The sequence below is a fragment of the Lissotriton vulgaris genome, chromosome 5 (genome assembly GCF_964263255.1).
Source record: "Lissotriton vulgaris chromosome 5, aLisVul1.2, whole genome shotgun sequence".
Lineage (NCBI taxonomy): Eukaryota > Metazoa > Chordata > Amphibia > Caudata > Salamandridae > Lissotriton > Lissotriton vulgaris.
Genome location: NC_141693.1, coordinates 50,876,884 through 50,891,146, shown reverse-complemented (window position 1 = coordinate 50,891,146; position 14,263 = coordinate 50,876,884). Strand labels below are relative to the sequence as shown.

The 14,263-nt window shown below is 44.5% G+C and overlaps 1 protein-coding gene across 4 annotated transcripts in view; it reads right to left on the bottom strand.

Annotated features, from left to right (window-relative positions):
* LOC147710121 (cytolysin tenebrosin-B-like) overlaps window positions 1–14,263 on the bottom strand; it is a 137,977-nt gene that overhangs the window by 91,567 nt on the left and 32,147 nt on the right. The gene's annotated exons all lie outside the window — the stretch shown is intronic.

Below are 14,263 nucleotides of genomic sequence, written 5' to 3'. Positions count from 1 at the left end.
GTAAAAGCAAGGAGAAGGGACTAAAAAAACAAGGGAAAAAGCAAGACGTGGGAAAGCAAGGAGAAAGCATCCAAAAACACAGGGGGAAACCAAGAGAAAGCAGTGAAAACGAGGGAATAGCAAGGAGAAGGCACTCAAAAAGCAGGGAAAAAGAACAGGGAAGGCATGAGCAAGAGTGATGCAGCAGGAAGGGGAGACCTGGGCCAGGGGCCTGCTCAATGGGGTCGCGCTGTGTTCTCCGTTAAGTAGGACCTGGGAGGAGGGAAGGGTGTTGGGAGGCAGTGGGCGGGGCTAGTTGGGAGGCGGGAAAAAGGCGAAAGGTAAGAGCGGCAATGAGGGGAAAAACAAGGACAAAGTAATGAAAACAAGGGTAAAGCAAGGAAAAGGCAGTACAAAAAGATTAAAACAAACAAGGCGAAAGCAATGAAAATAAAGGGAAAGCAAGGAGAAGGCACTCAAAAAGAAAGGGGAAATAGCAAGGAGAAAGCAGTGAAAACTAGGGAAAAGCAAGGAGAAGGCACTCAAAAACAAGGTGAAAAAATAAGGAGAAAACAATTTAAAACGAGGAGAAAGCAAACAGAAGGCACTCAAAAAATAAGGTGAAAAAATAAGGAGAAATTTTAAAATGAGGAGAAAGCAAGCAGAAGGCACTCAAAAGACAGGGGGAAAAGCAAGGAGATAACCGGTGCAAACGAGGGAAAAGCAAGGTCAAGGCACCACAAAAACACGGGAGAAAGTATGAGAAAGCAATGAAAACAAGGATAAAGCAAAGCGAAGGCACTCAAAAAAGCAGAAAAAAAGTAAGGAGAAGATAGGAGTGGAGTGTTCTAGAAGCACGAGGAGAGTTGTGCATGGGGCCTGCTCAATGGTGTCGCTCTGTGGCCTCCATTAAGTAAGTCCTGGGAGGAGGTTGGCATGCTCGGATGTGGTGGGTGGGCTATGTGGGAGGTGGGAAAAAAGGCAACAGGAAGTAGCAGCAATGAGGGAAAAAAAGAAATAAAAAACAATGAAAATGGGGGGAAAGCATTGGAGATATTTAACCTAGAAATATCTACCACTACAAAATAGGTCAGCAGGTATAAATATTGGACCTCGGACACCACCACTTCAGTACACTTCTGAATCTGTGGACACTGCCAGGAAGAAGCATTGCTGTGATGCTGAATGGACTGCCACTCTGCTGGGCTGCTGTGCTGCCCTTCTGCTCTACTACTTGCTGCCTGGGTGAGTATGACTGGACCTGCATCTTTGAACCCAGTACTCCAACGTGACTCAAAGGACTATTTGGCTGGCCTCCTGTTCAGAAGCGTCAGGGACACAACAGGCTTGCCTTAAGCTTACCTAATCATCTGCCCTTTGCCATCTAGGTACTTATGTCAGCCCATCTGTGGAACAGCAGAAGTGGCGCATCTCCTCTGATGTGCGGCATAAGTCTAAGCAGAACCGATGCATCGCGTCAGTTACATTCTGCTTCTCCCCCCTGAAGAACCAGATTTTAGAACCCAGCGACGCCAGGGATAACGCCCGATGTCTTCGGATTCCCCTGCCTTGGCTAACAGAGACACGGGACACTTCTTGATGACGTCAAAGACCAAATTTATTGGCTGCAACCAGGAACAGAGGTCTACGAAGCACAACACGGGTGGTTCGCTAGAGACTGCACAAATTCATAGAGCGGGGCATCGTCTTTTATGCTAAAAATCACATTCCTGGCTAGCATCAATTACATACAAACTGAACAATCGTAGGGTGACATTTCAAACATATCGCATAACGACAATCCCACTTTCCGTTGTCCAGCCTACCAGACATGACCAAGCAAAAACCAACATTCCTGTTCGAACGGGCCGGACGAAACCCATCATAAAGACCTCAACCCATATCAATGATTAAGCCATAAAGGAAGAAACAGAAACAGATGAGAAGCAAGATAGAAGGGTGTGTGCGTGTACCATAAACCCAGCAATGTCCTGCTCTTTGATCTCTATCTGACCAGCTGCTTAACGAGGAACTGGCTCAACGAGGTCAGCCTCGGGCAAGGAGTCCGTTCGTCCAGGTCACAAAGAAGTCAGCTAAGGTGTATGTGTCCCAGAGACTTGTTCAGCCATAGTTATCGCCCTATGTGAGGGCAACCACACAAAATGGCTGCCGCACACAAAATGGAACCCGAAGGTTCAGAACGAAATCCATGAATACGTAGTGTTCTCATTGATCGGTTATCACGAAAACACTCGTACATACCGCACTCGTCATTTGCGGTCCGTTGATACCAAAATCGTCATGATACGACGACCTTCATTGCACAGGTTCAGAATCCACGGAACCTCACCCCCAGGACCTAGCATTGCAGCTTGTATCCCATTAGAACTGCTGCTGCATGCTGCATGCTGCATCACCACGCAACGACATCCCATTGCCTCTAGCAACCTCCCGAAACTGCCAGTGTGCGCTACATCTCCGCACAAGGACTTTGCATCTTCATCGCTGTATGACACATCTCCACAGAAGGATGCCGCATCACTGCTGCTGCATGGCGTATGCTCGAAAAAGGACTGCAATGCAACCAGGATTAAAGTACTGTGCAGCAGGCCTAAGAAAGTCCTTGTAGCTCGCATTCATTCCATCACAGTAGGCCTGATCTTGTGACTTTGTCCCCCAACCAGATAGCCACCCTTGGAGTTTTGTGCTTTTTGGTGCTATTTTCACTAAAAGCTATAAAATTTCATATTTCTGGTTCTACAAATTGGATTTTTGACATTTTGGTCTTCATTTATTAATTAAAATGTACTCTATAATGTTGTGGGATTAGTCTTTTGTGGTGTTTTCACTTTATTGCTGTTTGAAGTGCTTCATAAATACTTTGCACATTGTCCTTACGTTAAGCCTGGCTGCTTTGTGGCAAGCTACCAGAGGGTTAAGCACAGGTTAATTGAGGTTTTGCTTGAGACTTCACCCTGACAAGGATTGTGGTTGCTGCTTGAATAGGGTCATGCCTCCCTCATTCAATACCACCATTTCTTACAGTAGGTGTGTTGTGGGTGGTTTTCGAGGGTATTAGATATTGTTTAGGTGAATTTTGGATGTGTGTGGTTTTGTTTCAGTGGGGTAGTATTCTGTGGTGTGTGTTGGCAGTGACTTGAGGTGTATGATGTGTGTGTGAGGGATTGATGAGTTGAGTCTGTTGATGGAGAGAAGGTGGGATAGTGTTTGACAGCAGAGTGTCTCTGTAGTGTTCTGGTTTGAAAAATAATGTTTTGAGAGGGATGTGTGCCTTAATGGTGGAGGAGTTTTTTGAAAGAGAGCACTCATTGGTTGTGTTTGCAAAGAAAATGTGGGTTATGTGTTAATGTGGTATGATAGATGCTTGCAGAAAGGGGTTGGCGGGGTTGCATGGGGAATGCTAGGAGAAACCAGCGGGTGGTGAAAGAGTTTATTAGTTAAGGTTGGTTTTTGTGAAATTACTTGTGTGTGTGTGTTTTGTTTCATAGGTAAATAAGCTAAATGTGTTTTTGATTATGTTTTAGTACAGAGTTGTGGTTTATGTAGGAGTGTGTCTATAGGGGCACAAGTGTATGTTGCAATGAGTTGTATATCTGGATAATGTTTAATGAGTGAGTGAAAGCTTGAGTGATTTTGTGTGTTGTTTGAGACTGGTATGTGTTTATTTAGTGTTAGTGTGCATGACTGTGTGTATGCCTGTGTCTTGGAATGCGCATGTAGATTTTGAAACACTGAAATGCCAGAAACCGGTCCCCGGTAGCTTGTCTCCTTTCTGGTAAAGAATTGGCTTGGTAGTTTAGTCTGCCCTGTTCCCATGATGCACTGGGCCAGGGACAGACTGATTTGCATATAGCCAGGTTCTGAGCTGGGATGGGGCAGTGAGATAAATAACGGTGATGGATCAAGCCCTGATCTTTGGACTGGGTAAGAGTGGTCTGCTCAATTCAGACACTCTGTTCATCACCACCCCCTTTTGTAAATCGATTTTGGCCACTATAGGTGTGGCAGGATATACTCAGACATGAGTCCCTTTCTCACTGCTCCATCAGGATTCAAGCAAGCCGGGCCGAAGAGGCTGAAATGCCAGAAACCGGTCCCCGGTAGCTTGTCTCCTTTCTGGTAAAGAATTGGCTTGGTAGTTTAGTCTGCCCTGTTCCCATGATGCACTGGGCCAGGGACAGACTGATTTGCATATAGCCAGGTTCTGAGCTGGGATGGGGCAGTGAGATAAATAACGGTGATGGATCAAGCCCTGATCTTTGGACTGGGTAAGAGTGGTCTGCTCAATTCAGACACTCTGTTCATCACCACCCCCTTTTGTAAATCGATTTTGGCCACTATAGGTGTGGCAGGGTATACTCAGACATGAGTCCCTTTCTCACTGCTCCATCAGGATTCAAGCAAGCCGGGCCGAAGAGGCTGAAATGCCAGAAACCGGTCCCCGGTAGCTTGTCTCCTTTCTGGTAAAGAATTGGCTTGGTAGTTTAGTCTGCCCTGTTCCCATGATGCACTGGGCCAGGGACAGACTGATTTGCATATAGCCAGGTTCTGAGCTGGGATGGGGCAGTGAGATAAATAACGGTGATGGATCAAGCCCTGATCTTTGGACTGGGTAAGAGTGGTCTGCTCAATTCAGACACTCTGTTCATCACCACCCCCTTTTGTAAATCGATTTTGGCCACTATAGGTGTGGCAGGGTATACTCAGACATGAGTCCCTTTCTCACTGCTCCATCAGGATTCAAGCAAGCCGGGCCGAAGAGGCTGAAATGCCAGAAACCGGTCCCCGGTAGCTTGTCTCCTTTCTGGTAAAGAATTGGCTTGGTAGTTTAGTCTGCCCTGTTCCCATGATGCACTGGGCCAGGGACAGACTGATTTGCATATAGCCAGGTTCTGAGCTGGGATGGGGCAGTGAGATAAATAACGGTGATGGATCAAGCCCTGATCTTTGGACTGGGTAAGAGTGGTCTGCTCAATTCAGACACTCTGTTCATCACCACCCCCTTTTGTAAATAGATTTTGAAACAGCAGCATCTCTGATCATCAGCCTTAACTGGCCTGAACAGGGCCAAACATGCGATGCCCTCCTCCTATCTGCCCCTAGTCTTTACGTCTAGGCTGAGACACCCCAGGAGAAAAGCGGTGTTTGGAACTGTATCGAATAAAAAATATTGTGTCAAGAATATCAGGATGTCAAAAATATTGTCTACGGGAATATCAAAGGTAAAACTATCCTTTTAAGTGTTCTTTCTAATATCATAAAAAAATATATTTAGAAAATATTGTTGAATATAAAATTACTATTAAGTGTTATTTTGTAAGAAATGCATTGTACTGTGTTTGATTTATATGTTTACAAATTTATGGGTGTTTTTACTAATTTAATTGATTAATTATGAAATTGTTTAAATTTGTGTTCTTAGTTATATTAATGTATAAAAATAATGGTTTCTTCATTTGTTTTTGCAGTGGGACATTGGGTTTGTAGGGGATGAGGGTGAAGACATTTTTTAAAAGTGAATATTTTAATCTATATTTAGGGCCTGATTACAATGTCAGGATATCGCCGCGATCTCGGGATCGACCGACCACCGGTTGGCGGTCTGACACCGCCATTACAATGCAACCGCACATGGTGCGGTCACATACTCTCATTTCTCAATGGGAGCTTGTGCTGCGGGTGTAAACTGGCCGTAGCACAAGCTTCTATGGAGAAATCGGAGATTTTGTTAACCCCTGCACCGCATGACAGGCAACTCAAGTGCCTGCCACGCCATGCAGGCATTAGCTGGGGGGCACCATAGGTGCCCCCTTGGCCCCCAACTGGTGGCCGTGGAGGAATGGGCATCCTGCAAAGGGCCCCCAAAGTTGCTTTCAACAGGCTTTTCATGTCAGAAAGCCTGACATGGAAAGCCTTTCGGAAATCGACATCATATTCCCGATGGCGGAAACGCTGTCCTCGGAGATTACTTTGGGTTCTCTGACTGGCCAACGGTCTCCTTGAGCCTGTGGCAATCCAGCAGAATGTCCGGCTGATTTCACTTTCGTCCGCCGGCATTATGACGCGGCAGTCAATAGTGAAACCGAAGATGTCAGTCGGAAAGCCTTTGATATTTGATATGCAAATTAATATTGTAATATTTTGTCATTACTTTTTCTACATTAATAATGCTGATAAATAATAATGTATAATTAAATAAAATATACTAATTATGATATGTTAAAAAAGTTATTATTTAATTATAAATATCTGAAAAAAATATTTAAATGCACAAAATTAAAAATAACATATAGCTCATAAAAAATGTAATAAAGTGTATTAAGTTTACTTTTTTATCAAATGAAAAATGTACATTTAATAATTTTTGTGAAAAGAAAATTCATAATTAAAATATTTGTAAATTCTTTCAAGCAGAAAATGATAATGTCATTGCAGAAATAGTCTTTTTAATTTTTATGTTAAAAATAGTTTTTATAATTTTATTTATTGTTAATTTTGGATTTGGATTTTACTTTTTATTTTATATTTTGAAGTTTAGGAATGGTACTAAATATTAAAAATTATAATAATTATTGATAGTGATAAAATCATTATTTTATATGTTAATGTTTAAATATAAATATATAGGTTTGTTGCGTTGGTTAGTTTCTTTTTATTGTAAATTTTAATTTATTTTATAGATGAGTGTGGAGTAAGGATTGTCTGTATCCGGTTTTTAATCTGTAGCACAATGCATAAAAAGTTTTTGATTGTAGTGAAAATAGTAATTTTCACCCCTGTGGTTTCGAACACCTTCCCCAAATTGGTGTAGATTGCAGCCAGAATAGTAAATATCACGCTTTTAGTGTTCAGCACCTTCTCCAATTTAGTATAGATTGGAGTGTGAATAGTAAATGTCACCCTTTTAGTGTCTAACAACTTCACCAACTAGATATAGATTTTAGAGAGAATAGTAAATATCATCACTTTTTTGTCCAACATCTTCCCTAAATTGGTACAGATTGGAGTGGGGATAGTAAATGTCATCCTTTTAGTGTCCAACACTTTCCCCAGCTTGGAACAGATTCGGGTGGGAATAGTAAATGTCACCCCTTTAGAATCTGACACATTCCCAAAATTGGTAAAGATTGAAGTGGGAATCTTAAATGTCACCTGTCCAACACTTTCTCAAATTATTTAATTTAAAAAAATGTGTGAAATCCTTTGTTTTAATTTAAGTTGTATGTAGTAGAAATAGTTTTTTATTTATTTGGTATCGTTGGTGTTTAGAAATATAAAAAATTATTTTTTATTATTGTTAGATTTGGGGGTCTCTAGTTGGCAGAGGTAGGTAGGTACTTTTGACCAAATAGGGATCCTTGTGTCTAGTCAGGGTACGGGGTACACTCCTAAAATAACCCCGGCTCACCCCCTTGGTAGCTTGGCACGAGCAGGCAAGCTTATCTCATAGGCAGTGTGTAAAGCATTTGTGAACACATTCAATAATACAGTGACAACACTACAGATGGACACCTCACAGGTTGTATTATAAAAATAAGTATTTTTATATAGACTTAATACAAGACCAAACGACAAAAATCCACAATACTGTACTCAAAAACAGACTTTAAAATAGTTGAAAATATCTCAGTTCTCTCAAGTTGTTAAAGCAATGATTTACTCTCAATGTACCTTTGATGCGTAACGCAAGGAAAACAAAAAGGGTTGCAGGGAAGATGATGCATCTGTCCCTTACACTCAGGGGAGTGGATGTGTTGGTTCCTTACTGCTTCACAGGGGAGTTAATGCTTGCTTCCTTACTGTGTGGGGAGGTGATGCGTTGGTTTCTTACTGCTCTCCAGTGCGATGCGAAAAGATGACACCTCAATGTGATACTCTTCTCCGGGGCGATGCGACAAAATAGCGTCTTGCTCACGGTGCGACAATGTTGATGCAATGCGTGCGCACCCGACGGCCATGCGGTGACTCGATGATCTTTTGGAGCCCCGACGGGCCCTGTGACGCGCTTCTCCGATGATGCGATGGTGACCTCTGCGGCGGCAGCCTGCTTCTCCGGTGATGCACAGCGCTCCGGCGATGCGATGATGACAGCGGCGGTTCGCATCTTTGGGTCTGCGAAGACAGCTGCTACTGCAGCGGCAGGCTTCTCGTCGTTGCGTCGCGCTTCCAGCTCCCAGCGACACGCAGTCTCTCAGAAGGCCCAGCACAACAGCAGGCACTTCAATTTCCAGCAAGGGAATTCAGGGGGGAGCTGGTTGGTGACGTCTTGTATTCCTGAGATTTCAGGCAGGAGGCAAGCTCAAGTTCAAGCCCTTGGAGATTCTTCTTCAAGTTGATAGTAAGCACACTCAGTCCTTTACTCCTTTCTTTGGCAATGAAGCAACCACTGCAGGCCAACCCCAAAACACACAGCACAGGGGTAGTCTCCTCCTTCAGCTTCCTGGTTCTTCTTCTCAGCAAAGGTTTGTCTTGATTCCCAGAAGTGATCTAAAGTTCTGGGGTCTGGGTCGCCTCTTTTATACACCAAAATCCTTTTTTCTCTGAAGTCAGAGAAGCCTTTGCCTAGTCCAAACCAGTTCTGGTAGTCATGGAGCACTTTGTTGACAAGACTCCTTCTCTCCTTTCACAGTGTAGGCCAGGGACATCAGACACAACACAGGAGGTGGAGGTGGAGCCAGCATTGTGGAGGTAAGGTACAGCCCTATTCAGGTCCCAGGTGCAACTCGTTCCACCCATCTACATGCAAATCTCTCTATTCAGCCCTGTGCTGACTCACCATGTCTCCTGAAATCCCCCAGCCCTTGTCACTCAAACTCCAGACAAGGAATACACAACCTAGCAGAGACAGGCTTGGATTGTTAGGCAAGAAAATACCTACTTTCTAGAATGTTAAAACCAACGTCACTAAAAGATGTATTTCATCATTCTGAGTTCAGGCATACTAAACTTGAATTTCTACCCAGTTCCCTGAGTCAGTTAGGATTATTAGATTTTATAATCAAACTGCCCATTCTGGCCTATGGGGGACAGGTAGCCTTGCAATAGTGAAAAACGAAAATGGCTGTAATTCTCTATCAGGACATGCCTCACACATCAGGGCATGTCCTACCTTTTACCTACAAGGCACCCTGCCCTTGGGCCTACCATAGGGGTGACTAATATGTATAAAAGGGAAGGTTTAGGGACTGGCAAGTGGGTGCACTTGCCCAGTCAACATGGTAGTACCAGACTGCACACAGGCTCTGCAATGGCAGGCCGATTTCGGCCGTTACCGACCGGTATTTAGGATTTGCCATGTAGGGGCCATCATTTTACAGAATCGGTAAATTTACCGATTCTGTAAATTTACCGATTCTGTAAAATACTGAATCGGTAATTTTACCGATTCGGTAAATCCACATGTAGGTGATACTCCTAAGAGTGTCACAGGGCCTTAAGAATCTGTATTTTACCACCCAATCCCATTGGGTGGTAAAATACCGAATTCAGGTGTGCATGCACATCTGTGCAGGCACACCTGTGCAATGTGACACAGAGACATGCCCTTATGGCATGTCTGTGTGCCACATGGCACACAAATCCAGAATTGGGGTGCTAGAGGGTGTCAAAGTGACACCCCCTGCACACTTGCAGGATTCGGTATTTACCGATTCAGTAAATACCGAATCAGTATTGCCCATTGATTCCTATGGGCTTCATGGCCCATAGGAATCAATGGGCAATACCGATTCGGTATTTACCGAATAGGTAAATACCGAATCCTACCGATTCGGTAATTCTTAAATTCGAATTACCTACATCTCCCCCCTTCATATTTACCGACTCTTAAATACTGAGTCGGTAAAATTCGGTATTTAAGAGTCGGTAAATATGAATTACCTACATCTGGCCCTATGTTTATAACAATTTGTTGTATTCATTACATATTTGTATAGATTGAATATATGGAACACATTTTTCAAATTTTATTTATCTTTTCAAATATATGTTTACATTTGGTGTCGGGCAGAAGTGATTCTGCCCGACATCATAATGACCCCCTAAGTGTCATTGTTAATGTTCTGGTATTTCTAAGTCTTGGTATGTTCTAGGGGCAGGAGGAGTATCGCTTGTCGCTTTGTTTTAGTTTGTGCAATTCAATGTTTTAAAGTTGGTATAGATGGTAGTTGGCCTGTGATTTGTTCAGGGACTTTAGGGAGTATACATTTTAGGACTTTGGTTCCTCAGAGCTAGTAGTTGCTTCTCTTATATCCTTCAATACCTCCCTTACTTCCATTTTAGTCACATGGGGTGGGAGGTCATGTTCTCTTACTTGAATTACAACATCATCTGCTGTAATAGCCCCTCTATAGCATGCATTAGAATAATATTTGGTACCTTGCCAATTCACATTTTCTGTCAATTAACCTTTGTGGTTGGAAGTGTAATTCATGTGACTAAGGCCCTCATTTTGATAGTGGATGGTCTGACCGCTGTCCACAGTTGCCGTGGTCAGGATACTGCCCGACAGGCATGCGGCAGTCAGAAAGTGCTCCATACCACAGACCCTTTTCCTGGGCCACAGCATAAGCCTCCATGGTATGGAGCACCTCCTGCACCGCCATACACCATGTGCCCATGCTATTCAGGAATACGATTTCGACCGCTGCCCCATCTGGATCATGGAGTGTCTGACTGCTGGGATTGTAATTCCGCGGTTGGACTGAAGATGTAGATCGGTGTGTGGTCTGACCACTATCAAAATGAGGCCCTTAGTAATTGCTTTAATTTCTGGAATGTTATGTATTTGTCTCTCTCTGTCATTATATCTGTAAGTTCTGAAATAGTATAAATAACTTTAAAAAATGTAAATTTATAAGGTTTGTTATTATGCAACTAGTTCTATTTTTTATACTTACAAGTATGTTATTTTTAGATGTTTCACACTGTTTTGCAGTTTTTTCGTTGAGGAGTTCTAAAGTGGAGCAAGTGATTACTTTTCTGTTTGAAGGGAAAAAAATTACCAGTTTCATTTTAGGTGTTTATTTGTTGGTAGTTTGTAGAGGTTTAGTCTGTTAGGTTTATTTTTACTTGCTATTGGGGTGAGTTTATATTTTGTAATACATTAAGGGCCTCATTTATGGGAAATTGGCATAGAGCAGCGCTGCACATCTTCTTGCTGCGCTACCCAATGCCAATTTGAATGTATCGTATTTTTTAAATACGGTGCATTCCTGTCCTTCCCTCCTGCACTGGAGCACAATTTGCTGCCTAGCACCAATAAAATGAACAACATAAAACAACTGCATAACACATGCAAAATGCACTGTTATGTAAATCGCAAATTAGGCTGCTCTGCAAACTTTCTGCCTCATGACCAAGGGGAAGTGATCCCCAAAATGCGCTGGGCCCCCTGGCTGCTGCAAAATAAAGCACTCGTAACGTTCACACAGGCTTGTGCTTTGGTGTTCTGCAAAGCTGGAACATATTGTCTTGTGGGCAGTAGATAGTTATAGTTAGGACCTGATTTCTATCAAAAAGCTGACTTTGATTTGTGTAGGAGAGTAGGGTCTGCTATCCTATGGTCACCCCAATTTTTGCTTTTTGCTTCACTGGTTTTGGACTTACTGAGGCTGTGGGCCTGCCAATCAGACCCCCAGCCTGCTGTTCTCTCTCTAAATTTATAATACATGTGCTATAGGTACATACCACAATTGGAAATGGACTCCTTGTCAGCCCCTGTACCATGCACTATAGGTGCTCAGGGCATAGGTGCCACCAAGGCCTACCAGGGGCTGAAGCATAGCTTTTGCCACCCCTGGCTGGTTCTTAAATTGACACAACTGGCTGATCACTCAGCTGGGGCAAGTGGGTGTAATCACCCCTTGCTTAGATATAGTATACCTATATCTAAACCTATATCTGGACACATATATAGCCTGTAAGCCACTCCTATGGAAGGCCTCATCAATCCTGGAGGCAGAGTGCGTGGTTTTATGTGAGATGGAGCTCTGGCATGAGCTGAGCCTGTCTGCAGCTGTCGGGAACAACTCCCTAAGCTGATCCGGGATAATGTCATACCATATACTCTTAAGCGCCTTATAATCCTCGCGGTTATATAGCAACTTTGGTTTGGCTTTATCAAAACATGTCGTGTAAGGTGTCATACGAATTGGAATACTACCCCCTCGCCAGTTCTGGCGACGGGGGTAGCATTCCACCCTTCTAGAGGGATAAGACATGTTACTTTACTGAAACGCGGTTGATTTAAAATGAGCCTCAGATCCACAAAATGGATGCCCCTGCCACAGACACGGGTCTGGCCTCCTGCTGCTGACCGAAACTCAGCATATGGTGGCCTGGACAAAGGGTTTCCTGTCGCAGGGCGGTGTTAAACCACCCCAGACAGGAGATAGTGGATTGTAGTAGGGAGGTTTCAAAGAAACCAGACACTGCCTGGGGAGCACATGGCTGCCCCTTGCATAATCCGGCCAAACCGGTTCTGGGGCCTTCCAGCCCCAGTCCCAGCGCGGCCTGGATCAAAGGAAAGGGGTGTAACCACCCCCTTCCTGGGTCCCACCCATAGGAGGGGACCTAGCAGGATGTCCAGCCCACCAGATTCGAATAAGAGTGGGAGCAGTGCCAATGCAACTCAGATCATCCTGAAGAAACATAAGAAACGAATTCTGGACCCTTCAACATTCTATTCAACATAGAAGATGGAAGAATCTCCCTTGTGGTCAAGGAGTGACCACCCTGTGCAAACAGGCACCATCCAGCCCTCGATCCTTGCTTTGTTGCAGTTCCCGCCGGAACTCGAGCGACAGAGATCGACGAGATCAAGCTTGCCTGCCTTCTCCCAACCCGATCCACAGTCCCTGCAGAGCTGAGACCAGTGGAGGCGACCGGAAGCGTGGGGCACGCCATCTTGAAAAGGCCACGAGACGCTGACCGTGCAGCCCACGAGTGACCCTCGAAGCTGTACACCGGGGTTTGAGAAGCTCCAGCCGCGAGCTCCACTTGCACCAAAGCTACCCCCTCCACACTCGACGAGTGCTGCGTGGGGCCCTTCTGCTTGTTTTGGCTCGACGCGTTGGTCCGGTCACTTGCCAGCTGGCTTGTGGCCCCTGTGCCGACGAAAACTTGAATACGACTCGCTTTTCTGGTTGCTCCAGATCTGCACCAGCTCCTGTAAAAAGGAGCCCCCACTCGGACCCTCCTGGTTTGAGTGATAAGCAATCTCCCGGTTCCGCGTGGATTGCTTTTGCCAAGTGCTGTTTGCTGCAATCTTGAAGCCGACGGTGCTGACGGCGAGAGCCTACATGGGACAGATCTTGACCTGCTCCTGGACGTCGCAGATGCCCCAGAGCCCACGTGACAGCGGAGAGAAGCCTATCAACAACCACCTGAGTGCGCCTGACATTGCCTGGTTCCGTCCTGGTTCCACCCTGGTCACTGCTGAGTGACCCAGACTCTGTCCCCTCTGCTTTCAGGTACTTTTCTACTTCGATCCACCCTTGGATCGCACCGGACACTTCTGCTTCACATCGCCTGCAGCTGCAACAGCTTCAAGCACCAAGAGCCTGCGTGTCAAAACCCGACGCCACTTCGACCCTGTGCACCCACGGCCTGTGGGTGAGGTAACATTGCAACGCCGGTTTTCCTACACTGGTACACACCTCTAGGGTCTGTGTCTAAAGTTTTGTTCCTCTAGGTTCAGCGGAAGCCTCTTTTAATTCACTTTGTGTAACTTTTACGCACCATTGACATTGCATTGGTGCAAGCCGCACTTTCCGTGCTGCACCCGAGTTCCGTGGGCTACTCCCGACTTCAGCATTGCTAGTCCTGACTGCTCCCAGCGAATCTCTAGGCCCTAGGCCTAACCACTGTTCGATTGGTATCTCTTATACCACTTTTTTAGTATATGGTTTAAGTGGCCACCGGCCCTCATCCAAAATTGTGCAACTTTGTATGTTATACTGTGCTTTTGATTTAACGCTTGTGCCCCTTTCCTCATAAAGAGTACTGGGGATTAATTTAGAAATAAACACATATATTTTTATAATATATACTTGTGTGGTGTCCTTTCATTTGATTACAGGATTGTATGTGGTAAAACAGCTCGCTTAACACGACCTCTTAAGTTAAGCCTTTTAGGCTGCTTAGTCCATGCTACCACTAGGATAGCTTGTCTAACAAGGTTGACTTACAACCAGACATCTTTGGGGTTTGTTTGGACTGATACCAAGTGGTTCCAGAATTGGAAACACTACATATCAGGCCA